The sequence below is a fragment of the Loxodonta africana genome, chromosome 21, assembly GCF_030014295.1.
Source record: "Loxodonta africana isolate mLoxAfr1 chromosome 21, mLoxAfr1.hap2, whole genome shotgun sequence".
NCBI classification, from domain to species: Eukaryota; Metazoa; Chordata; class Mammalia; order Proboscidea; family Elephantidae; genus Loxodonta; species Loxodonta africana.
In genome coordinates, this window is record NC_087362.1 from 21,813,775 (window position 1) to 21,839,792 (window position 26,018).

The 26,018-nt window shown below is 38.0% G+C and overlaps 1 pseudogene; it reads left to right on the plus strand.

Annotated features, from left to right (window-relative positions):
* The first annotated feature begins 383 nt into the window (after window positions 1–383).
* The window catches only part of LOC100664280 (tubulin alpha chain-like), a 30,950-nt pseudogene continuing 5,315 nt past the window's right edge, over window positions 384–26,018 (plus strand).

Consider the following 26,018-nt stretch of genomic DNA (forward strand, 5'->3'; position numbering starts at 1 on the left):
ATTCATTAGTCCAAAAAACTATCCAAAATTACAAAATTACCTTAAATCACTAAAATCATGGAACTATTTTACTCTGTGGTTTTTTTTTTTTTTTTTTTACTCTGTGGTGAGATTGATTACTTCCGTGTGTGGCCTTTGTAGCCATGGTTTTGTCACTCCCACCCAGGTGATTGGGTGGGACTGTGTGATAGGGTAATTGTGACCTACCAAGGGGATTGGTTAGTCTTGCCTTAAAGAGAGCCAATTCGAGAGCAGAGAGGGGATCCCACCATCACCAAGGAAGAACAGCCAAGAGCCAACGAGCTCTTCGGACCTGGGATCCCTGGGCTGGGAGGCTCCTAGGACCAGGAGACGGAGAGAGAGAGTGTGCTATAACCCTGAAGATGGTGAAAAGCAGTGGCAGGAGAGACCCGACAGCAGGAGACAGCGCGTTGGGCTTCCCGGCCCACAAAGAGAGAAAGCTGAGTGCCTTTAGGCAGATGCCTAGGGCTAAGGAGAAGCCACCTGCGAGCACGGCTGGGAATAAGCTATCCCAATGAAAGAACTGTATTCTTGAGTGTTCCTGAGCCTGAATTGTAACTGTCACTTCCCTAATAAAGGCCATATTTGTGAGTGTGGTCTGCGAGGTTTTTGTGGCCATTAAAATGCATAATCAAACCCAGCAGAAAATAGAGAGTACTGTGGGAGGGGACAATTGGTGTCAGAGCTGGTAAAAATGGCAGAGAGAGACACACGTCTGACATTCACCTCATGGAAGTCAGCTTGGGGCTGTTGATCTTGGTTCCCCTTCCTGCTTGTGAAGTTAGAGGAGGTCAGACATTGCCCACAAGCCATTTTTACACTCTTCCTTAAAATATACGTAGAAGAGTTACATTTTCTTATCATCAGTTATGCATTCTTCCTCATAGTCCTTCATTATTTTCATTTTCTTTTGTTATAGGTATCATTTCTCTCCATTCACAGGCTTGAAAAATTCAGTACTTTTTTGGAGCACTGAACTTAAAAGACAGATGGTATCACTTTTATCCTTCTTGAATTTCCTCCCTGTAAACTAGTATAGATATAGACAATATCTATATTATTAACTAGCACTTCACCAAGTGGCTAAACACAGGACTGAGGCCTCCTGCTATAATTGATACAAAACTTGCAATTAAATACTTTCATTTCTTTTAGCTCAAAATTAATGAAGAACAAGTTTATATTATTCTATAAAAGTGGCAGAGGAGAAAGTATAGACAAGGTTTATTAGGGAAAGTCTTACATAGTGCCATAAATAGTCTGAACGGATAAAGGAGAATTAAAAGCAATGTTTAAGGCACATTTTACGCTTGCTCTCCTTATGTTTCCTTCTATGCAAAGAGACAAAGGCATTATCTGGGAGACCACCAAAAAGAAAACACCAGAAGAAATAAAAATAAATAAATAAACATGCGCACAGCCATTCAAAAGACGCTGTCAAATTTAGACTCAGGGTAAGGTCACGGGAGCACAAAAATAGCGGTCTCTTGATGCTTATCTTCTAAGACAGTCCAGCCTGTGAATCTTAACAGCTACTTACACTGCTCTGGGGCTGATTGTGCAAAGGCGCATGTTTGTAATAACTAATTCATGGGATGAGACTTTTACCCGAGGGAGAATTTGTGAATCAGACTCAGAGTTACTCTACAAATATCCCTACATTATTAATATATTTAGTATAACATCCACTAGGAATTGTCAGTAATGACTAAGAATTTGAATGATTTATCCTTATTCGTGTCGAAGACAATGCATATGTCGATATCTTAATGCTTAATAACTCTCAAATATTAAGACTAATATCAAGTATGTTTCCAACTAGTAACTATCAGAAATACCTCTTGGACATATTCATGGGCATGGTCTACTCTATTTTTAAATATCTTGCTGTTTCATAAGAGTTACCAAGTAGATGTTGGAAAATGAAAAAGCTGGAAAATAGTTTAAGAATTCACAGGCAGCAAACACAGACCAGGCAAGAAGTCAATATATGATATAGATAAGTCAATGTTAAGGATTTAAGCATACATGGCCTGAAATCAAATTAAGTCAAATTATGTTATCAAGACACCATCATTAAGAAAAAAGATATAAGCATGAGGCAAGTATTTTCAATCAGACAAACATGTATTCATAAGGAAAGTGCCAGCCAAAGGCCTTATATCTGGATGGAAAAGTAACTGAATGGGGCTGGGACCTAGTTGGAAAAATTGATGCATAAAGTTCAATTCCAGAGAGTTGGATTAAATTCACCCCAACTTCCCATGCCACCTTCCCAGTTGCCATTACATGCTACTGGGCAAGTGGAGAGTTCAATATTTTATTGTTTTCTTTTGCCACTTTAGACCGTTATTCCACTTTGCCTTCATGATCTTGTTTAGGTTCATGTCCCCTAAGTAGTTGTGATCATCTGTTAAACTTCTGTTATCTTATTCATTATGTCCATCAAGAACTTTGACAACTGCCTCTCAGTCTTCTTCTTTAGCCTAATTCAACAGATATCCATTAGAGCTCACCCAACAATTAATCTTACATTTCCTTGAATTATTTCTCTCTGTTGAATTTAACTGCCACTTTACGGCAAACATTCATATACCTGGCCAGTAGTGGATCTGTATAAACCAGAACTCTTCCACCTGAGTTATCTTAAGCTCAAACATATGAATATGACTTATCCTTCCACCTGTCTCATTCACGTATTCCCAAATCACATATTTAACCACAACCAAATTGTTCTTGAACCTTCAATTTATCCTCATCCATCATTCCTCCCGGGGTTTACTTCTTTTCTCTTTACAGCTTTGACTCCAGGTCCTTTCACTTCAACTACTCGCTTGCCAATATTTCCATCTTGTCCTTATTCCTATTCTCCAGTCTAAAATCCAGCAAAACTCCAACCCTGGAACAGGTCAGCTTTCATTTTCTCCCCTCCTACACCCTGAAACTAAACGCTGCCGAGTAAATCACACAACTAGGAACGTTACTTCCATGGTATATCCATGATCTCCAATTTCAGTTCAGGCTTCAAAAGGGCCCTAATACCTATCTATACATTCCTAGTTAACTCTTTTCATTCCATGATAACTAGATTAACTCCATTTGGGTAACCAGGCACTTTATATTAGCATTCCTTCCTTAACTTAGGAAAAAAAAAAAAATAGTCATCTTCAAGTCACATCTGAGTCATAGCTACCCTGTAGACAGAGTAGAACTGCTGTATAGGGTTTCCAAGATTGAAATCTTTACAGAAGCAGATTTCTGTATCTTTCTACTGGAAAGGGGCTGGTGAATTCGAACTGCTGGTCTTTCATTTAGCAACTGAGCACTTAACCACTGTGCCACCAGTGCTCCTTATTCCTCTCCTGTTCTTGTTGGTGCCGTCGAGTCTATTTCAATTCATAGAGATTCCAGGTGACAGAGTAGGACTGCCCCATAGGGTTTTCTAGGCTGTAATCTTTACAGAGGGAACAGATCACCAGATCTTTGTCCCAGAGATTCTAGAGTGCAGCCAGGGTTGAGAACTAACCTACTTAGTTCCTGCATAGCCACAAGCATCCCCAAGAGTGATGCTTTATCAATTATTCCCTGTTGCCCCTATAGATTGATGTATTCCTTCCTGTCTGTTGGCTTTTTTCTTTCAGCATTAGAACATGTTACAAATACTGTGTCTTCCAATTTACGCTCATTCTAGCTACTACTCTTTCTCTCTTCCTTGAAAGGGCAATCTATACATGCTTCATCTATTTTCTCACCTCCCTTAAATTTACCAACCTACTTAAATCTGTCCTACACCCAGATCACTTCACTTAACAAGACATTTTTAGATCATCATTAACCTACTTAATGCTCAATCCAATAATTATTTCGAGGTCTCACCTTAATCGAGCCCTTTATAAGACTGGAACTACTGACCAATTCCCTTTAGTTGGATATATCCCCTTCCTGGTTTTCATGTCTAAATGTCTCTCAGTTTTATTCTGGGGTACACCTTCTTCCATCCTCCTGTAAATATTGGTGTTTCTACAGTTTTGATTTTTTTCATTTCTCTGTTCAATGCACACATTTCACTTGAATGAGTAAATTAGAGCTCCTACTATAAACTGAATCCTAACAACATGTTTGTGTGTGTGTGTGTGTATTCTGGATCTCACGCTTGAATGTGCTTTACGTGGAGGAGATCTTGTTTAAATAAAGCATCTGTTCCTGTAAATCTGGATTGGGACCTGAGATACTGGGTCTCTAATATCATCCCAGGTGACGTTGCTGCTGCTGTTTCCATGGCCACATTTGGTTCAGTAAAGGTCCAGCTGTCTCTCTTGAGCTCCAGATCGATACATCCAACTATCCATGGGCTATCTTGGTTTGTTTGTTCCATCAGCACTCAAAACCAACATATTCAAAACTGAATATATCAATATATCTACTCAAACTTTTCCCATTTTCCACATTCTTTATCACAATGTGTACTAGGAGGAGAGAAGAAAAATTGCTAACCAGATAGAAGACACGTGTTAATATTCGTGAAACGCAATACACCATATGGCGGAAGTGAGCACAACATGACCAAGAAAGACACTGAGAGGAACACAAGAATAAAGGGCAACTACTCTAATTACTATAACACAGACAATCCTGCATCAATAGTATTAACAAACAATAATCTACAAACGGATACATAGGTAGATAATTATGCTAAAGAGGTGTGGGAAGGTGCAAGGGAGCACACTTACCTGCAGATATAGGTTTGGTTGTAGATATTTCTACATACATAATTGTAGGTGCTGCTTGTATGTTAATATAGACAATAGAGCACACAAGGGAAACAGACACAAGGGGCACAGACAAGGAAACCAAACACCTTGCAGGACGAATTTCCTAGGCTTAGAGGTAAAGGAATATAGACTTGGGGGACATCTACATCAATTAGCGCAACATAGTTCATAAAGACAATACTCTGCATCCTACTTTGGTGAGTAGCTCTGGGATCTTAAAAGCTGGTGAGAGCCCATCTAAGACACAACTGTTAGTCTCTTCCTGTACAGAGCAAAGGAGAGTGAAGAAAATCAAAGACCCGAGGGAGCAGTTACTCCAAAGGACTAACAGACCACATGAACTACAGCCTGCATGACCCCCAGGCCAGAAGAACTAGATGGTGCCAGGCTACCACTGGTGACTGCTCTGACTGAGATCACAAAAGAAGGCTTCAAGCAGAGCAAGAGAAAAATGTAGAACAAAAAAACCAAATTCACAAAAAAAAGACGAGACTTACTGATCCAAGGGAGACTGGAGAAATCCCCGAGATTATGGTTCCTTCTGACCTGGAACTGAAGCCATTCCTAGAGACCACCTTTCAGCCAAACAATAGACAGGCCCATAAAATAAACAATAACACCCAAGAGGTACACAGCGATCCTTAGAATAATCAACTGCATGAGATCAAAAGAACATTTGCCCAAAAGCAAAGATGAGAAGGCAGGAAGGAGTAAAAAATCCAGACAAAATGGAACAGGGAATCCAGGGTGGAAATGGGGAACCCAGGGTGGAAATAGGGAGAGTGCTGACACATTGAGGGGAATGTCATCAATGTCTTGGAACACTTTCTGTACAAACTATCAAATCAGAAATAAATTTTTCTGTAAACTTTCACTTAAAGCACAATAAAAATTAAAAAAAAAAAAAAGATGAATGGTTATCAGGGGTAAGAAGGGAGGGTAAGGGGGAAGTTTGGCCTGTGGGGTATACAGTTTATATTAATGGTGGCAGAATGATTTGGAAAAGGACATGGAGAAAGGTTGCACAACTTGAAGAATACAATCAATGTTACTGAATTGGACATACAGAAATGATTGAGGTAGTGTAGATTTTGTTATGTATATTTTCATCACAATAAAATAAAAATAAAGCCTCAACTGAAAAACCAAACAAAATGCATACTCCATTCAGACAACAATTTACCCCGTGTGGAACAGTAATTACCCCTGATTTCTCCCTATTCTTCACCACCACTTCCAATCAGCCCTCAAGTTTCAGCAATGATATTTCATATCACCCAAGCCCTTCAACTCCTGATTTATTTCAGGGCCACATCAAATTTCAGTCTGATTACTGCAAAAACCTAGAAAATGATCTCCCAGACTCCCATGCTCCAATTATACTCTAAATTGCCTCTATATCGACTTTTTTAAATCACATGACTTATCATGCCACTTTCATGCATAAAAGCTTTCATGACACCAGATTAGGACATAATATAACTTCTCAACATGGCCTCCATGTTCCTACTTACCTGTGCAGTTTAATAACATCTCTCCCTGTACCACATATTATGCTCTAATTGTGGGAAATATGGATTTCCTTGTCATTTGTCTTTGCATAAACTGTTATTTCTACCCAGAATAGCCTATTGCATTCTCCATGTGATTAAGAGACTGTCGTTTCCACAGGCTGTGTATGAATTAACACCTGCTCACCATGAACCAGTCCTGCTGTGAGCAAAGTGCCTGCCCCATTACGACCTTCTCTGTATGCAAGCATTGTACCTTTTATCACACTGTAATATGGCCATCAATATGCTTGTCTTTCCTTTCCATAACCCTGTAAGCCCTTTAAGAACAGAGGGTGGGTCTGATGTGTCCATCTGTGCTGTTGGAGTCAGCTCTGACTCCAAGCAATCTTACATGTAGTGGAAGGAAACATTTCCCAGTCTTTGCCATCATCATGAGCTTTGATACTTTTGAGTCCATTTCACTGAGAGTATCCTAGGACATAATTTATTTCCCAAATTACTTGTTAATTGTCAAAAAAAGAAGAAAAAAGTCCAACTAACAACGTCTCAAAAAGATAGAATAACCTAAACACATTCTGGGCATGCAAAAAAAAATGTAAAACTATTGTTGTTTGTAGGTGCCGTTAGGTCAGTTCCAACTCATAGCGACCCTATGTACAGCAGAACGAAACACTGCCAGTCCTGCACTATCCTCATAATCTTTGTTATGCTTGAGCCCATTGTTGCAGCCACTGCGTCAATCTATCTTGTTGAGGATCTTCTTTTCACCGACCCTTTACTTTATTAAGAATGATGTATTTCTTCAGGGACTGGTCCCTACTGATAACATGTCCAAAGTATATGAGACAAAGTCTTGCCATCCTTACTTCTAAGGAGTATTCTGGCTGTACTTCTTCCTAGACAAATTTTTTGTTCTTCTGGTAATTCATGGTATCTTCAATATTCTTAGCCAACACCATGCATAATTCAAAGGCATCAATTCTCCTTCTGTCTTCCTTATTCATTGTCCAGCTTTCACATGCATACGAGACAATTAAGAACACCATGGCTTGGGTCAGGAGCATTTTGTCCTTAAAGTAACATCTTTGCTTTCTAACACTTTAAAGAGATCTTTTGCAGCAGATTTGCCCAAAGCAATGCATCATTTGATTTCTTGATTGCTGCTACTATGGGCATTGTAGATCCAAGTAAAATGAAATCCTTCGCAACTTCAATATTTTCTCCGTTTATCATGATGTTATTGATCCAGTTGTGAGGAGTTTTATTTTTTATGTTAAGGTTTAATCCATACTGAAGGCTATGGTCTTTGATCTTCATCAGTAAGTGCTTCAAGTCCTCTTCATTTTCAGCAAGCAAGATTGTGTCATCTGCATATTGGTTGTTAATGAGTTTTTCTCCAGTCTTAATGGCACACCTTCTTCATATAGTCCAGCTTCTCAGATTATTTGCTCAGTACAAAGATTGAATAAGTATGGTGAAAGGATACAACACTGAAGTACACCATTCCTGACTTTAAATCACACAGCATCCCCTTGTTCTGTTCTAACAACAGCCTCTTGGTCTATGTACAGGTTCCTCATGAGCACAATTAAGTGTGTTATATTAACTGGTTGTCCTTGAAGACATATGGATATTATCCTATCACTGACTGCATTGTACTTCAGGATAGATCTTGAAATATTCTTTTTTGGCAGTGAATACACCACCATTCCCCTTTAATTTGCCATTCCTGGTGGTAGAGTAGGCCATACTATTGTCTGATTCAAATTGGCCAATACCAGTCCATTTCAGCTCACTAATACCCACAATATTGATGTTTATGCTTTCCATTTCATTTTTGATGATTTCCAATATTCCTAGATTCATACTTCATGCATTCCAGTTCTTATTGTTAATGGATGTTCGCAGCTGCTTTTCTCATTTTGAGTTGTGCCACGTTAGCAAACGAAGATCCTGAAAGCTTGACTCCATCTATGTCATTAACGTCTGCTCTATTTTGAAGAGGCAGCTCTTCCCCAGTCATATTTTGAGTGACTTCCAACCTGAGGGGCTCATCTTCCAACACTATATCAGACGGCGTTCCACTGCTATTCGTAAGGTTTTCACTGGCTGATTTTTTTCAGAAGTAGACTGCCAGGTACTTCTTCCTAGTCTGTCTTAGTCTAGAAGGTCAACTGAAACCTGTTCTCCAGGGGTGACCCTGCAAGTATTTCAATACTGGTGGCAAAGCTGCTAGCATCGCAGCAACAGGTAAGCCACCACAGGACAGCAAACAGACATGTGGGGGTAAAATTATTAGCAGTACTTTTATATATATATATCAAATAATTTTAATTATTTGGAAATTACTTAACATATTGAGTATTATAAATATCAACTTCTGGAGACCAGCAATGGAAGTTTCTCTTTCATACACGTTGGGATACATTAGATACTCATGTGTAATCTGTCTCAGTGAAAACTTCTTGTAATGTGTTTTCTGATCTTTTACTTTAATTGAAACTATACTTCTCTACTATAGTAATCTTCTTGAGCTTTTCATAATGTTGCTATCTTATTCCGAGTCTTATTAATCAAGATTTTCCACTATAGTTTTCAGAATTTTTCTACTAAAGGTTTTGCTTTCTGTACCTTTTCTAGGCCTTGGTTTAATTTTCTGTAAATATTTTTCCATTTCTGTACATTAGCTCAAAATTAGCTCAAAAATCCCCGAGACTATGGGCTCCAGACACCCTATCAGCTCAGTAATGAAGTCACTCCTGAGGTTCACCCTTCAGCCAGAGATTGGACAGGCCGGTAAAACAAAACGAGACTATAGGGGCACACTAGGCCAGCGGCAAGGACTAGAAGGCAGGAGGGGGTGGGAGAGCTGGTAATAGGGAAGCCAAGGTTGAGAAGGGAGAGTGTTGACATGCCATGGGTGGTTAACCAATGTCGTAAAACAATATGTGTACTAACTGCTGAATGAGAAGCGAGTTTGGCCTGTAAACCTTCATCTAAAGTACAATAACAATAATTAAAAAAAAAAATCAATTCTAGTGATAAAAAAAAAATTTCCTCAAGAGGGTATATGTTCAAATCTTTCAAAGCCCCATTTAATTTCTAGCTCTCTCCTTGAAGCCCCTCTCCATAAATTTAAGCAAATGCCCCGTATGTCAGCTCCTACAACACTCTATCTGTAACATTGTAAGGCATTTGCCCATTTCTGTATTGTGTTATTGGTGGTTAAATTCATGTCATATTTTTTCTTCTGAACTGGAAGCTACTTTTGTACCAAATTCATGTCTGATTCTTCTTCGTCTTTGATCCTCTACATGGCCCCAGGGCAATAGAGGAAAAAAAAAAAAAAAAACTGGAGAAAGAACAGAGGCCCCTGGAGTTACAGAAAGACAGACCAGAGCTGTGGCACTGCACAAACATCCCAGAAACATAAGGCAAAGAGGCAGCTGAAGACATACAAATTCACTGGAGGGAACAAAGGCTTACTCTGCAATAAAATAGTAAAATATGAGACATTCCTGCAAAGAGTGTGGAAGTATTTTATGCAAACAAGTGATGAAGAATGTGGGACATGTCAAATAGGCTTAGCAGATCACAGTTAGTTTTAAAATACATACCTATAATTATGTCTAATTTTATATAATATGCACACTTACGTACATATTTTTAAGAACTGTATAATTTAGATAAGGAAAAAATACAGTCTTAACCATATCCAACTAGTTTTTTTTTTTTTTTTACTTTAATTATTTAGCAATGCTTGTGAAGGACGGAGTAGGTGGTAAAGGTGCACATAGGACTAAGTGTCAGTACTAGTGCAGAGTACCTATAGATTGGTAAATATGAAGTATAAAGCAGTATAGTGCAAGACACATATGCTTCTCAATACAACTTAAGGATTAGTCATTCTCTAGAAATACTTTTGTTCTATTCATAAAACCCCAAATAAAAAATCCCTGAATATTTTTTTATTTGAAAAGAGTGAATCAATCCCTCTACTGAAGTAATGATTCTAGTTTCCAAAGGAGTAAAAATCAGGTGAGCACCACGAGGAACACTTCTCATAGAATGCTACTAGAATAAGATGTATTTTGCCTGCTTTTTTTTACTATATATATATATATATATATATATATACATTTAGTAGCTAGTGATGCAAAGTATGAATATGTATGTGCCTGTGAGTGTATATATATATTTACTTTTACTCTTATTTTAAATATATAACATATTTTAAGTTGAAAAGTATTTTTACTTATTTTTAAAATACAGACATTTCAATTTTAAGAATAATCTGCCCTTTTCAAAATGTGAAACTACATAGTTGAACAGAAAATACAGGGCATATGGTAATTTAAGGAAAAAATTTACCACAAAATGTGATTTAAACGGAATTTAGAAATAGAAACTAAAATAGCTAATTTTAATGTATTTAAAGAAAAGTTAGCAATTTTATTTTTGTTAATATTTCTCCACCACCAGAAAATCCCCATGTACCAAAAACTTAGTAATTTGATTTCTTATGCAAGATTTGTGTTTCCAAATCTCACATAACTTATTTTTATCATCTGTTGCCCAACACGTGAATTATTACAAAAGGGCTAAATTAAAATGTGAAAGTTTCTATATCATAAATTGGCAACTGTCACTTAAAAAGCTCACAATCATAGGCGTGGTATGTTCTTATGCTTTTACCAAGAAAATCTTTGGAATAAAAATAAATCGTCAAAATTAATTTCTTTCCTCCTTTTGCTAAAGCGGCAGTTTTTCTGCCTCAAACAATTTGCCTTGTCATATTGACAAAGAATTTAACTACTCCAATGACCTAAAGTAAGATCTAATTTCCAAGTATTTTTAATAAATCAGAGCTTCTAGGCATTAAGGAGAGACTAACCCAGACTTTCTGTCCAATATTATTGTGCTAATAACGTTTCCCAAGTGTAATTTATAAGCCTTCTTTTATGGATTTTTTTTTTTTTTTTTATGTATATAACAGCCTTCTTATATCCTTATCATATACACCTTTCCTCTAAATACTCGTTTAAGTTCTGCTTCTTTCAGAAGGTTTCTGGCAAATATCTACATTCTCCAACGTTCTGGTAAATTCCAGATTCATCTTTTGCCCTCTTTTCATACACCTATTTCAATTGGTGTTAATATAGAGTCTGGAAGCATATTCACTTTTTAACATGGGGTAACTTCAACACCTTTGTTTTCTTCAATACCAATTCCATGGAAACATCTTCAAAGATAAATTTTCTTTAGAATTAGGCCTTATTTTAATGTAGTGATAATATATATAACACATATGCTTTTATATATACAAACAATTTCTTGTCTAAGCATTTACAAAGATACACACACTCAAAACCTTTATGTACGCCTTGAAACTGCTTCATCATAAGTTGTAACATATTTAATGCTTTTCCTCAAAAGCATAATCTGGTAATTTCTGTCTTTATCTTTCTACTATGAAAAATGGCTGAGAATGCCGGTTGGGTGGGAGTTGACTCACCCACACACCTTCTGGTTCGTTAGTGAGAAGAAGAGGTTTAATAACTCAGAGCTTCTCCAGACTCATTGTCACTTCTGTTACTTCTACTGACTTCTCTCAGGATTGCCTGGGAGATGTGGAGAGTACCTTCTGAAGTTCTAAGCTAGATTATAAGATCAAACTGTCTTCCATTTTGGATTTTTCTTTGGAATAAAAATAAACTGTCAACAGTATAAAATTCCACAAACAGAAGGATCTTGTTCTTCAGAAATAGGTCATCACACAAGCCATGTTTGATTCTAAGCAGGAGCTGCTCAGGCAAGTGGTTTCCAACTGTCCCTAGAAATGGGTTTCCTCTGCTCATAAGATTCTTATTTCACGGATATTAGAACCCGCTGTGCTGTTTCAAACTATGTAACCTGAGGACAAATAGTAAATTGAACATTTGAGGGTGAACTTTCTTCAGTTTATCCTACCAAAGTTTTTTTTTTTTTTTTTTTTAATTATCGTTATTATGCTTTTAAAGTAACTACAAAGGGTGTACTGGTGACAACCTAACAGGCAGAAAGGAGGAAAAAAAGACTTATGATCTTTAGCCCTTGTTGGCACATGCCATGAGATAAAGAACAGAGAGAGTCCACTGGTCTGAAATAAGGTGTTTTTGCGATGCTGCTAACCTGCAGCTATATGCCAGTAGGAAAGGGAACAAAAAAAAAAAATTAAATTTAATCCACAGAAGCTAGTTTTTGTTCAAAATAATTGCTGCGGTAGAATAATGCCTTATGGAGGTTTGGCCATGTGTGTTAACAGGGAGATAGCTGTTGGATTCTCGCCAGGAATGCAATTTCCTATCTTACCCATTTCAATGAAAGAGGTAAAATAACCTAGCTCAAAGGTCCAGATCAGGAAAGTCACACTGGAAAAAAGTAATTCCAAATTTAAAAAAAAAAATAGCCAGATGCTGTGAGGAAAAATCTCAGTTAAATATATCCTCAGATTATATTATGGAAGTTCTTTTGCTTCTATTTAAAAACAAAGAAGTTTATTTTCACACATGTCTGTATATCCAAAGAATTCCATTTTGTACCTGATAGAAGCAACAGAAGCCTTGCCCATACCCAGGTATTGCTATACTGTCCCCCATCCCAAATTAACCATATCCAGCCCCAAATGCTGTTTTCAGCCACTTTAACAGCATTTCCTCATTTACTGTGTTTAGCCAGAATCAGATGGCCTCCTAATATGAATCATCTTGTCTATACCAAAAAAAAAAAAAAAAAGGAAAGAGAGAGAGAAATGCCCACTACCTTGTTCACTCACACTCCTAGGTAGAATACAAAGATAGTCTGTCACCTGGTACCTTTCTCTGTCGCCTTAGGAGCCATGATTAAAGTTAGCCTTAGAAAACCACCCTATGAGTAAATTACAACTAATGTCCATGGATAGGCTGGCCAGTTAATTTGAGAATGTCTTATAATAATAAATGCATAACAACTGAAGTGATTGAAAAGACCATAATTCTAGAGTGTTGAATTGTCCACTGTCATGTATCACCATGTCAACAGCAGTAGAAACCAAGATCAGAGGCAATTAACAGAGAAAAGCAATAAAAAAGGACCACTCTAACATAAGGTCTCAAGGTCACTCAGTGACAAGTAGCAGAGATTTAATGCAACAAATTTAAATTCATCCCTGGGAATCAGTAGAGACCTGGTAATAGATGTCACTGGGTATTCTTTCAGTAATTTTCTCTGCTTGCTATTCTTCCATGGGCTATTTCTTCACATAATGAATATTGATTCAGTTTTGCTGTGTAGGTCCACAGAATAGTTTTTGTTTTTCTTTTTTTTAAGTGAATTCAGATTTTACATGAAGTTTATTTTTTTTCACCTTTTTTTAACAGATACATAGGTTTCATTGGATTTGTTGATACTCATGTACTATAATTAAAGAATCATATAAATTATCTGTAAGAATTATTTTTGTAACTGTTTACTTTTTGGAATGCTCAAAGCATGTCCTATATTTATAAATTCTTATTCATAGTGTTAAACCAATAATAATCTTCTTAAACACAATTCTATATGCAATTTTACTTCTATTCTACTGTAAAATAACTCATACCTATTGTTGTTGTTAGCTGGCTTTCAGTCAGTTAGCTGGCTTTGAGTCAGTTCCGACTCATAGTGACCCTATGTACAACAAAACGAAACACTGCTTGGTCCTGTGACATTCTCAGAATCCTTGCTATGTTTGAGCCCATTACTGCAGCCACTGTGTCAATCCATCTTGCTGAGGGTCTTCCCCTCTTTCAGTGACCCTCTATTTTGCCAAGCACGATGTCCTTTTCTAGGGACTGGTTCTTCCTGATAGCATGTCCAAAGCGTGTGAGACAAAGCCTTGCTATCCTCACTTCTAAGGAGGATTTGTTCATTCTTCTGGAAGCCCGTGGTATATTAAATAGTCTCTGCCAACACCATAGTTTAAAGTCATCAATTCTTCAGCCTTCCTTATTCATTGCCCAGCTTTCACGTACATATGAGGTGGTTGAAAATAGCATAGTTTGGGTCAAGCACACCTTATCCCTCAAAGTAACCTCTTTACTTCTTAACACTTAAAAACCCACTACTATCAAGTCAGTTCCAACTCATAATGACTCCACAGGTTTTCCAAGGCTGTAAATCTCTATGGAAGCAGACTGCCACATCTTTCTTCCTAGGAGCTGCTGGTGGTTTCAAACTGCTGACGTGTCATTTAGCAGTCAATCATTTTAACCACTGATAAACCAGGTTTCTTTTAACACTGCAAAGACATCATTTGAAAACAGATTTTCAAAATGCAATACGTCTATTGATTTCTTAACTGCTGCTCCCATGGACATTGATTGTGGATCTAAGTAAAACGAAACCCATGACAACTTCAGTATTTTCTCCATTTATAAAGATGGTGCTTATTGGTCCAGTTGAGCCAAGAAATTTGGAAGACAGAAACCTGACCAACCAGCTGGAGAAGATCCATATTTGTGCCCATTCCAAAGAAAATGAGCCAACAGAATGCAGAAATTATTGAACAATGTCATTAATAACACATGCATGTAAAATTTTGCTGAAGATAATTCAAAAACAATTGCAGCAGTACATTGATAGGGAACTGCCAGGAGTTCAAGTTAGGTTCAAAAAGGGACGTGAAAGGATGGCTATCATTGCTCATGTCAAATGGATCTTGGCCGAAAGCACAGATTGCCGGAAAGATATTTACGTGTGTTTTACTGACGGTGCAAAGGCATTCTACTCTGTGGATCATAACACATTGTGGATAACATTGCAAAGAATGGGAATTCCAGAGCACTTAATTGTGCTCATATGAAACCTGTATATAGGCAATGAGGTAGTTGTTAGAACAGAACCAGGAGATGCTATGTGGTTTAAAATCAGGAAAGGTGTGCATCAGGGTTGTATTCTTTCACCATACTTAGTCAATCTGTATGCCGAGCAAATAATCAGAGAAGCTGGATTATATGAAAAAGGATGGGACATCAGGATTGGAAGAAGACTCATCAACAACCTGCAATATGCAAATGACACCACCTTGTCTGCTGAAAGTGAAGAGGACTTGAAGCACTTATGAAGGTCAAAGACTAAAACCTTCATAATGAATTACACCTCAACATAAAGAAAACAAATATCCTCACAACTTATAACTACAATATCATTAATAATAGCTAATGTATATTTTCTAATGTATATGAGCACTTATGATATGCCAGACACACTTTTAAGTGCTTTGCATGTTGTCATGGATTGAATTGTGTCCCCTGAAATATGTGTATCAATGTGGCTGGGCCACGATTCCCAGTATTATGTGAATTTTCCATCATTTTTCATCTGATGTGATTTTCCTATGTGTTGTAAATCCTGTCTCTAGGATGTGATGAGAGTGGATTAGTGGCAATTATGTTAATGAGGCAGGACTCAATCTACAAGATTAGACTGTGTTGTAAGCCAATCTCTTTTGAGATATAAAAGACAAAAGTGAGCAGAGCGAGGAGGACCTCATACCACCAAGAAAGCAACTCCAGCAGCAGAGCGCTTCCCTTGGACTCAAGGTTCTTGCACTGAGAATCTCTTCGACCAGGGGAAGATTGATGAAGAGAAATTTCCTCCAGAGCCAAAACAGAAAGAAACCCTTCCCCTGGATCTGACGCCCTGAATTCAGACTTCTAGCCTACTATACTGTGAGAGAATAAATTTCTCTTGTATAACCATCCACTTATAGTATTTCTGTTATAGTAGCACTAGAAAACTAAGACACATGTATAACTCAACTCATACAGAAACCTATCAAATGGGTACTATTATTCCTTCCATTTTTCAGAAGAGAAAATTGAGTCAAAGAGTTGTAAAGTAATTGACCAAAGGCCACCCAACTGGATGTTTTCAGGATTCAATAGAGCCAGAATGCAAACTTTGGGCAGTCTACTCTGTGCTCATAATCTTAACCTTTTCCCTACACTGCGTCTTTCTTTCTCTTACCGCTTTTTCAAATTGACTTCCCTAGTCCAGCAAAGGTATAAAACACAAGTAGAGAAATTCAGTACGTTTAATATCACCTTTGCATCAGTCAGAGCTGTACTACTAATGTTTTGGGAGGACAGGTGGTAAAATATGTAACTTTATTATATGGCTCAGTGATAACAAGTGCATATATTCAACATCTCTTCCAGTAATGCCAGAAATTTTATTACTGTAAGACTAGTCATATTTACCCAGCTGATATACTCTTTATTTGTATTAATTGAAGGCTGTTCTGTCTAATTTGCTCTTTTAAAATGAGAACATTTGCAAACGGAAAATCTGTTACTATGTCTGGGGCCTCAGCCAGGAAAACTTGAAGACTGGAGGTGAATTGGTTGCTCTTGGCTGGTATTTTGGGGAGCTGTCTTCACTCATATGTCTGGTGATTGACACTGCTGTTATCTCAGATTTCAGATAAGGCTGCTGGTTAGAACACCTATCAGAGTAACCTGTGCAATCACATGGAGCCCCACACACCCACACTCACAAGGGCCTCGTACTTGATTAAATACTTTCTTGTCGCTGTCTTGAAATTCTGGAAACGCTGGTGGTGTAGTGGTTAAGTGCTATGGCTGCTAACTGAAAGGTAGGCAGTTTGAATCCACCAGTTGCTCCTTGGAAACCCTGTGGGGCAGTTCTACTCTGTCCTGTAGGGTTGCTATTAGTCAGAATTGACTCGACGGCAATGGGTTTGGTTTTTATCTTGAAATTCTTTTTTTTTTTTCAAATAATTTTTATTGAGCTTTAAGTGAACATTTACAAATCAAGTCAGTCTGTCACATATAAGCTTATATACACCTTACTCCATACTCCCACTTAATCTCCCCCTAATGAGTCAGCCCTTCCAGTCTCTCCTTTCGTGACAATTTTGCCAGTTTCTAACCCTCTCTACCCTCCTATCTCCCCTCCAGACAGGAGATGCCAACACAGTCTCAAGTGTCCACCTGATACAAGTAGCTCACTCTTCATCAGCATCTCTCTCCAACCCATTGTCCAGTCCCTTCCATGGCTGATGAGTTGTCTTCGGGAATGGTTACTGTCCTGGGCCAACAGAAGGTTTGGGGACCATGACCATCAGGATTCCTCTAGTCTCAGTCAGACCATTAATTCTGGTCTTTTTATGAGAATTTGGGGTCTGCATCCCACTGATCTCCTGCTCCCTCAGGGGTTCTCTATTGTGCTCCCTGTCAGGACAGTCATCGGTTGTGGCCGGGCACCATCTAGTTCTTCTGGTCTCAGGACGATGTAAGTCTCTGGTTCATGTGGCCCTTTCTATCTCTTGGGCTCATAGTTATTGTGTGACCTTGGTGTTCTTCATTCTCCTTTGATCCAGGTGGGTTGAGACCAATCGATGCATCTTAGACGGCTGCTTGTTAGCATTTAAGACCCCAGAGGCCTCATTTCAAAGTGGGATGCAGAATGTTTTCATAATAGAATTATTTTGCCAATTGACTTAGAAGTCCCCTTAAGCCATAGTCCCCAAACCCCGCCCTTGCTCCGCTGACCTTTGAAGCATTCAGTTTATCCCAGAAACATCTTTGCTTTTGGTCCAGTCCATTTGAGCTGACCTTCTGTGTATTGAGTATTGTCTTTCCCTTTACCTAAAGTAGTTCTTATCTACTAACTAATCAGTAAATAACCCTCTCCCACCCTCCCTCCCTCCCCACCTCGTAACCACAAAAGTATGTGTTCTTCTCAGTTTATACTATTTCTCTTTATCCTGAAATTCTTAATGATTTTGCCATTCAATTTACTTTTTGTAAGATTAATGGGTCAATAGACCAGGCACAGGAGCAGAAGAGACACATTCCTTGTCACCCCATTCACATACAGTGTTAATGATACCCTATCAGCACAGAATTCCTGTGGGCCATAATGCATGGGAGTTCAGTGAGACTCAAAGGGAATACAAAATAAGCTTTTTACATCTATGACAGAGTGATTACAGGTGTGTGTTGGAGGGGAGGGCATTGACAGCCCTAGGAGGTCTGCTTTCTATTTAAAGAGAATTTGTTTCTGATGTAAAATGAGGCAATGACACTCTAAGGAAACTTACCATATCCTTTCTTATTCAGGTTACCTTTAAACCCACTGGCACTGAGTGATTCCGACTCATAGCGACCTCATAGGATTTCCAAGGCCCTAATCAATCGCTATGAGTCGGTATTGATAATCAATTTTGAGATATTAAAAGAGCAGATTAGGCACAGAAGCAAGCAGACACAGGAGGAAGACAGGCACCATCTGAGGACAATGGAGGCAGATCTACAAGCTCAGGAATTTCAAGGATTGCTGGCTACTAGAAGTTCATATGGAGCCCTAGTAGCACCATCGTTAAGAACTTGGCTGTTAACCAAAATATCAGCTGTTCAAATCCACCTTTCCTTGGAAACCCTACCAAAAAAAAAAAAACCTGTTGCCGTTGAGTTGATTCTGACTCATACGGACCCTATAAACTCCGCCATAGAGTTTCCAAAGAGTGCCTGGTGGATTTGAACTGCTGATCTCTTAGGTTAGCAGTCGTAGCACTTAACCACTATGCCACCAGGGTTTCTGAACAGGGGAGCTCTATTTTGTCCTATAGGGTCACTATGAGTCACAATTGACTCAAGGGCAATGGGTTAGAAGTTGGAATAGACAAGAAAGGACTCATCCTCACAGTCAGTGCCCTGAATTTAGACTTCTAGCCTCCTGATTTGTGAGAAAATAAATTTAAAAATAAAGCCACCCACTGTAGTATTTCTTTTATAGCAGCACGAGATAACTAAGACAGGGCCCCCTATGCTCATTTTTGCACTGGGCCATGTGCAGTATGTAGTTAAACCTGGCACTTGCACATGGCTTCTCTATTATATTGAATTTTATGTATTTTTTTAAACATAATTATAGGTTCACATGATTTGATCCTTTATTTTGATAACGTAATGAATTATGTTAAAGAGTGTTATAGTGTAGTCATGAAAGCATTTCTACCTCTTCCTTCTCTTTTCTCAGTTTCCCCAGCCTGAGAAATTCTATTATAGTCTCTTACGGCTGGAAGATGGGAGGTGAGGCAGAGTGGAGGTGGAATAACCTAGCATCTTCAAGTGTCCTGCACGCAAACATTTTGTTTATTTCAAGACTCCCCACTGTCCCTCATGAGATTTAGATTTTTCTGAGACAAAGACAGGGATCAATTCTCCCCCTCCACCCCCACCCCCCCATTTCAGCTCATCACATTCTTTTCCTGAGAAAGGATCACAAAAAGCTTCTATTACTTGAGTGGAAGAAGGAACAATGGAAAACAGAAATAAAGGGCAAATATAGGTGAATTTTTCCAAAATAACATCCTGCCACACCATAAAAAAATAATTTGTCATGTCTTAAGCTGATTTAATTTTTCTAAACCCACAGATTTTAATCCTCTTAGGCAAGCTACTATTATATAAGCATATATCTGTTTCAAAAGTCCTCTCTTTAGCTGCCCATGTTTTGTCCTTGCAACAAATTATGTCTATATGATGATTTCAGTCGGTTTTGTGAACCACCATCGTGAATTTTTTCTCTCCGCCACTTTTACCATTGCCAATGTGGAAGTTAACTGTTTGCCAATTTATTTGCTATTATCTTAAAAATTGCTCTAAAACCTTAAAAATTTCCTTCTTTTGTACATGTAGCAGACTACAAAGTCAAATTTTTCCTGTAGACCCAGAATAGGTATATAGGGCTCAAAGCAGAAGGGGGGAAATTTAAGAAATCCACATTTGGAAGAAAGCTTTCAGCAATTAAGATTTTGCAGCTAATTCAAGTCTTAAGGGCAGATGACTAAACAAGCTTGGCAACCATCATCGCAACAAACCTCCACACTCCACCCCATGTCTATTGATTCTGAGACAAAAAGTTCTTTCACATTTTAACAGTCTTGAAATTGAGAGCCCTTATGATCAATACCATCTTATAGTCACTTAGGGTCAGCAGAAGTTCAGATAGAGTTTCTGTTCTTGTTCATGTGAGACAATGTGTAGAAAACAGAGAGAATTAAACCTTGCAGAATGAATACTAGTGACAAGGAAAAAGTCCTGGAGACAATGGAGGAGAGTGACTTATTATAGAAACTAGATACTTGTGAGAAGAGATAAGGTCAGGAGTTAATTAGACATTGTTAGCAGCAACCCCAAGCAGAAGTCAATAGTTCCCTGGGTCTGTATAATTGCAAAGCCTGCCTAAAACCTCAAGCCGTTCACTATTTGGTCATTTGTGCATTCTATTTTTTGAAAAATTCTTCATTCTCACAACTCTTGATAACACAAAGTACCTTATTAAATGGAAAAGATGGTTATTTATAACCCTAAATCCAAAAAAATTATTGAAAGGCCCCTGGGTGGCATAAACAGTTTATACTCAGCTATGGACTGAATTGTGTTCCCCTAAAATAATAATAATAAAAAAAAAACCCAGTGCCGTCAAGTCGATTCCAACTCATAGAGACCCTAGGGGCTGTAAATCCTAACCTTCATGACTGTGGTTATAGTCCTATTTGGGAATAGGTTATCTTTGTTATGGTAATGAGGCAGGGTTAGTGTAGAAGATGTCTTGAGTTAATTTCTTTTGAGATATAAAGGAGATTAAACAAACAAGTGATAGAAGCAGAAATGGTGGAAGAGAAACGTCAAGCCACATAAAAATCACCCAGGAGCAGAAGTTTAAAAGAGACAAGGGCCTTCCTCCAGGGCTGACAGAGAAAGAAAGCCTTTCCCTAGAGCCAGCACACTGAGTTCAGACTTGTAGCCTTCCAAACTGTGAGGAAGTAAATTTCTGTTTGTTAAAGGCATCCCCTTGTGGTAATGCAGTTATAGCAGCACTTTGGTTACTAAATTGGCTAGTAATCAAAAAGTTGACAGTTTGAACCCAACCAGTGGCACCCCAGAAGAAACAGGCCCTGCAATCTGTTTCCATAAAGATTACAGCCAAGGAAATCCTACAGAGCAGTTCTACTCTCTAACACCTGGGGCCTCCTAATTCACAAATCAACAGCAAAAACCAAATCAATATCAAAACCAAAGACAGAGCTGAGGTTCACTCATTTTTCAAAAGTGATTCAGAAGAGTCAGACTCTGAATATGAAGTAGTTTTAAGAACTCATTAACCAATGTATTTTGTTTATATTTTCAGGGTCTTTTAGTACATATAAGAATAATATACAACAAGATCTATCTAAGCCTAAAAGAGCTACTTAAATAAGATATAATAAAAAAAATTGTGACAAGAAATCATTGTGTCATAGTTTAATTTGCAGCAGTGGTTCTCACTTAGTGAGTGATACCTACAAATAATGGTGCATCCTAAATTTGATGCTATTTTAGGACACCAGGGAAGGGGAAAGGGATATAGGGTCCTTGAGGTTCATGAGGAAGAGTCCCAATCCCAATTCCAAGATCAGGAGGTGAACATTTGACAAGAAAGATTGGATATTGACTTGGACAGTGCATTTTTTCCCCTTGAACCTACATGTATAGAAAAGAAGAGAATTGGGTGTACACCTGATAGGGAGGTGAGGTGGATGTATAAAAGAGACTATATCAGAGTCAGATCTCTCAAATCAAAACAAACAAACAAACAAAAAACCAAACCCATTGTCATCCATTTGATTCTGACTCATATAGGACAAGAGTAGAACTGCCCCATATGGTTTCCAAGGAGTGGCCAGTGACCTTTTGGTTAGCAGCCAAGTTCTTAACCACTATGCCACCAGGGCTATGAGAATTGCCTCATAGAAGACACTCATGACCAGACAGTGTCAGCTAATGAAGCAGCAACGAAAGGAAATGCAATCATGTATACTTTTGCCCATCTTGTCTAACATCTGCCTATCTCCAAAGTAGCTAGGATTCAACAAAGGAGGGAGGAGGGCCATGATAGAGCAGATGCCCCTTCATTCCCTACCATAAGTTCCTCTGGCAAGGCTTACACCATTGCTTGAGGATAATGGAAGAGATGAAATTGGAGTTTTCAACTGCATTAAATTTTTTCACTGAAAGTGAAAGAAAGGTTATGGGATCTGCCTGGAATGCTGTTAAGGGGCTTTGCGATGGGATGGGAAAATGAAAGTTCAGACTGCTCCATTATCCAGTTACATTTATGTGTCAAAGATATTAAAATGTAATAAATCATCCTCATATCCTGCTACCTAAACAAACCATACGAAAACAAACACAATGGAGAGATCTGCAAAATGTATACTCTAATCCAGATGAACTCTATAGATTTCACATAATCTTCACTTCCAACTAATTCATCAAGCTCTTTGGATACAATGTTAGAATTCTTTTGTGGGCGATATTTTCAGACGATGCTACCGATTGTGGTTTTTTGTAGTAGCCAGAACTTCTAACATTCTAGTTGCAATGTCAATAACACCCAAAAGCTCTTAATAATCTTTTCTCCAATAGTTTACACTTCTCTATTAGTTTACTTCGGATGATGATAAAATACATTCTTATTGTCAGGTTTTAATTTTATTTGCATAATGTTTTTTTTTTTTTTTTTCTTAATACCACTTTGTACAGTTGAAGTTACGGTGAAAGAAGTTCAGAATTATACATAGATGTTCAACCTGAAATCTTCAATATCATGCGGTAACTCAGAAGGCTCTATGTGATTAATTTATAATGTTTTCTTTATTTAAAAAAAAAAAATTGAGGAAATGTGGCAGTTTTTGTAACCACAAAAGGTGAGCCCGATGGTATGTAACAAGATGGACTGGCAGGTCAAACCTAAAAAGACTCATTTCAGGATGGAGATGGGAGATTGTCCAGTCTCTTTAATGACCTGATGTATAAAAAACTCTTTGCTGTAGAGTCAATTCTGACTTATAGCAACCCTAGAGAACAGAGTAGAGCTGCCCCGTAGGGTTTCCAAGGAGCGCCTGGTGAGTTAGAACTGCCAATCTTTTGGTTAACAGACATAGCTCTTAATGACTATGCCACCAGGGTGTTTTGCCTTATGTCTAGACATCCCATGAACAAAATCTTAATCCCATAAGGGAGATTCATTCCTATGACAACGTTCATAATGAACTGTGGCAGCTGTGGCACCTGGGGGAATGGAAAAGGCATCCTTCAACAAGGCAGATTGCAGGAAGAGATAAAGGGGTCCTTGAGTGGGGGGGGGAAACTTAATCAACTGGGTAAGGGTCAGACTCAGGCTGAGACCTGGCTCAGGAAGACTGCGTGGTTCCAGACTTAGCATGCATTTTACCTCATGCTGACCTAGTTTTCACTTCACTCTATGAAGATGACAGGAGAAAAACTGAACAAATGGCACCTCTACATATTCCCATTTCCTCTAGTTGATTCTGAATAATTTTTGCCTCATTTTATTTAAAATATTGTGACTTAACAGATCAACAGCAAACACAAAAGCAAATGTAAAAGATGTATTTCAAAATCAAACAGAAATGTTTGTATTATTTTCATTTCTCTCCTTCTCAGCCTATTCTACCATGAAATGGAACACACAAAAATCGATATCCTAGGCATTAGTGAGCTGAAATGGATGGGTGCTGGCCATTTTGAATCAGATAAACATAGGGTCTACTATGCCAGGAATGACAAATTGAAGAGGAATGTGTAACATTCACAGTCAAAAAGAACATTTCAAGATCTATCCTGAAGTACAATACTCTCAGTGATAGAATAATATCCATATGCCTACAAGGAAGACTGTTAATATGACTATTATTCAAATTTATACAACAAACCTCTAAGGCCAAAGATGAAGAAATTGAAGATTTTTACCAACTCCTGCAGTCTGAAATTGATCCAACATGCAATCAGGATGCATTGATAATTACTGGAGATTGGAATGCGAAAGTTGGAAACAAAGAAGGATTGGTAGTTGGAAAATATGGTGTTGATGAGATATGATGCTGGAGATCACATGATAGAATTTTGCAAGACCAATGGGTTCTTCAATGCAAATACATTTTTGTAACAACATAAGCGGCAACTGTACACATGGGCCTCACCAGACAGAATACACAGGAAACAAATTGACTACATCTGTGGAAAGAGACAACAGAAAAGCTTAATATCATCAGTCAGAATGAGGCCAGAGGCCGACTGCAGAATAGACCATCAATTGCTCATATACAGTTCAAGTGGAAGCTGAAGAAAATTAGAACATGTCCATGAGAGCCAAAGTATGACCTTGACTATATCCCACCTGAATTTAGAGACCATCTCGAGAACAGTTTTGACACTTTGAACATTAATGACTGAAGACCAGATGAGTTGTGGAACGGCATCAAAGGCACCATACATGAAGAAAGCAAAGGGTCATTAAAAAGGAAAGAAAGAAAAAATCAAAATAGATGTCAGAAGAGACTCTGAAAGTTGTTCTTGAATGTACAGTAGCTAAAGTGAAAGGAAGAGTTGATGAAGTAAAAGAGCTGAATAGAAGATTTCAGAGGGTGGCTCCAAAAGACAAAGTAAAGTATTTATTTACATAAAGGAGCTGTAAATAGAAAACCAAAAGGGAAGATCAAGCTCAGAATTTCTCAAGCTGAAAGAATTGAAAAAGTTTCAAATCTTGGGTTGCAATATTGAAGGATCTATAGGGAAAATATTAAACGATGCAGGAAGCATCAAAACAAGATGGAAGGAAGATACAGAGTCACTGTACAAAAAAGAATTGGTCAATGTTCAATTATTTCAGAAGGTAACATATGATCAAGAACCTATGCTACTGAAGGAAGAGATCCAAGCTGCACTGAAGGCACTGGCAAAAAAATGAGGCCCTAGGCATTGACTGAATACCAGTTGAGATGGTTCAACAAACATATGTAGCCCTGGAAGTGCTCAGTGATCTATGCCAAGAAATTAAGAAGACAGCTACCTGGCCAAATGACTAGAAAAAAAGAGACCCATATTTGTACTCATTCCAAATAAAGATAATCCAACAGAATGTGAAAATTAACAAACAGTATCATTGATATCACACATAAGTAAAAATTTGCTGAAGATCTTTCAAAAACAGTTGCAGCATGTCATGGTTTTAATTGACTACCCAAAGACATTCAGCTGGGTGGATTATAACAAATTATGGATAATATTGTAAAGAATAAGAATTCCAGAACACTTAATTGTGTTCATGAGGAACCTGCACATAGACCGAGAGGCAGCTGTTCAAACAGAACAAGGAGAAACTACTTGGTTTAATGTTAAGAAAGATATGTGTCAGGGTTGTACTCTTTCACCACGCTTATTTAATCTGTATGCTGAGTAAATAATCCAAGAAGCTGTACTATATGAAGAAGAACAGGGCATCAGGATTGGAGGAAGACTCATTAACAACCTGGAATATGCAGATGACACAACCTTGCTTGCTGAAAGTGAAGAGGACTTGAAACATTTACTGACGAAGATCAAAGACTAAAGCCTTCAGCATGGATTACACCTCCATATATATATAAAAAAAAATCTTCGTAACTGGATCAATGAGCAACATCATGATAAACAGAGAAAAGATTGAAGTTGGGAAGGATTTCATTTTACTTGGATCTAAAGTGCCCGTGGAAGCAGCAATCAAGAAATCAAATGATGCTTTGCATGGGTCAAATCTGCTGCAAAAGACCTCTTTAAAGTGTTAAAAAGCAAAGATGTCA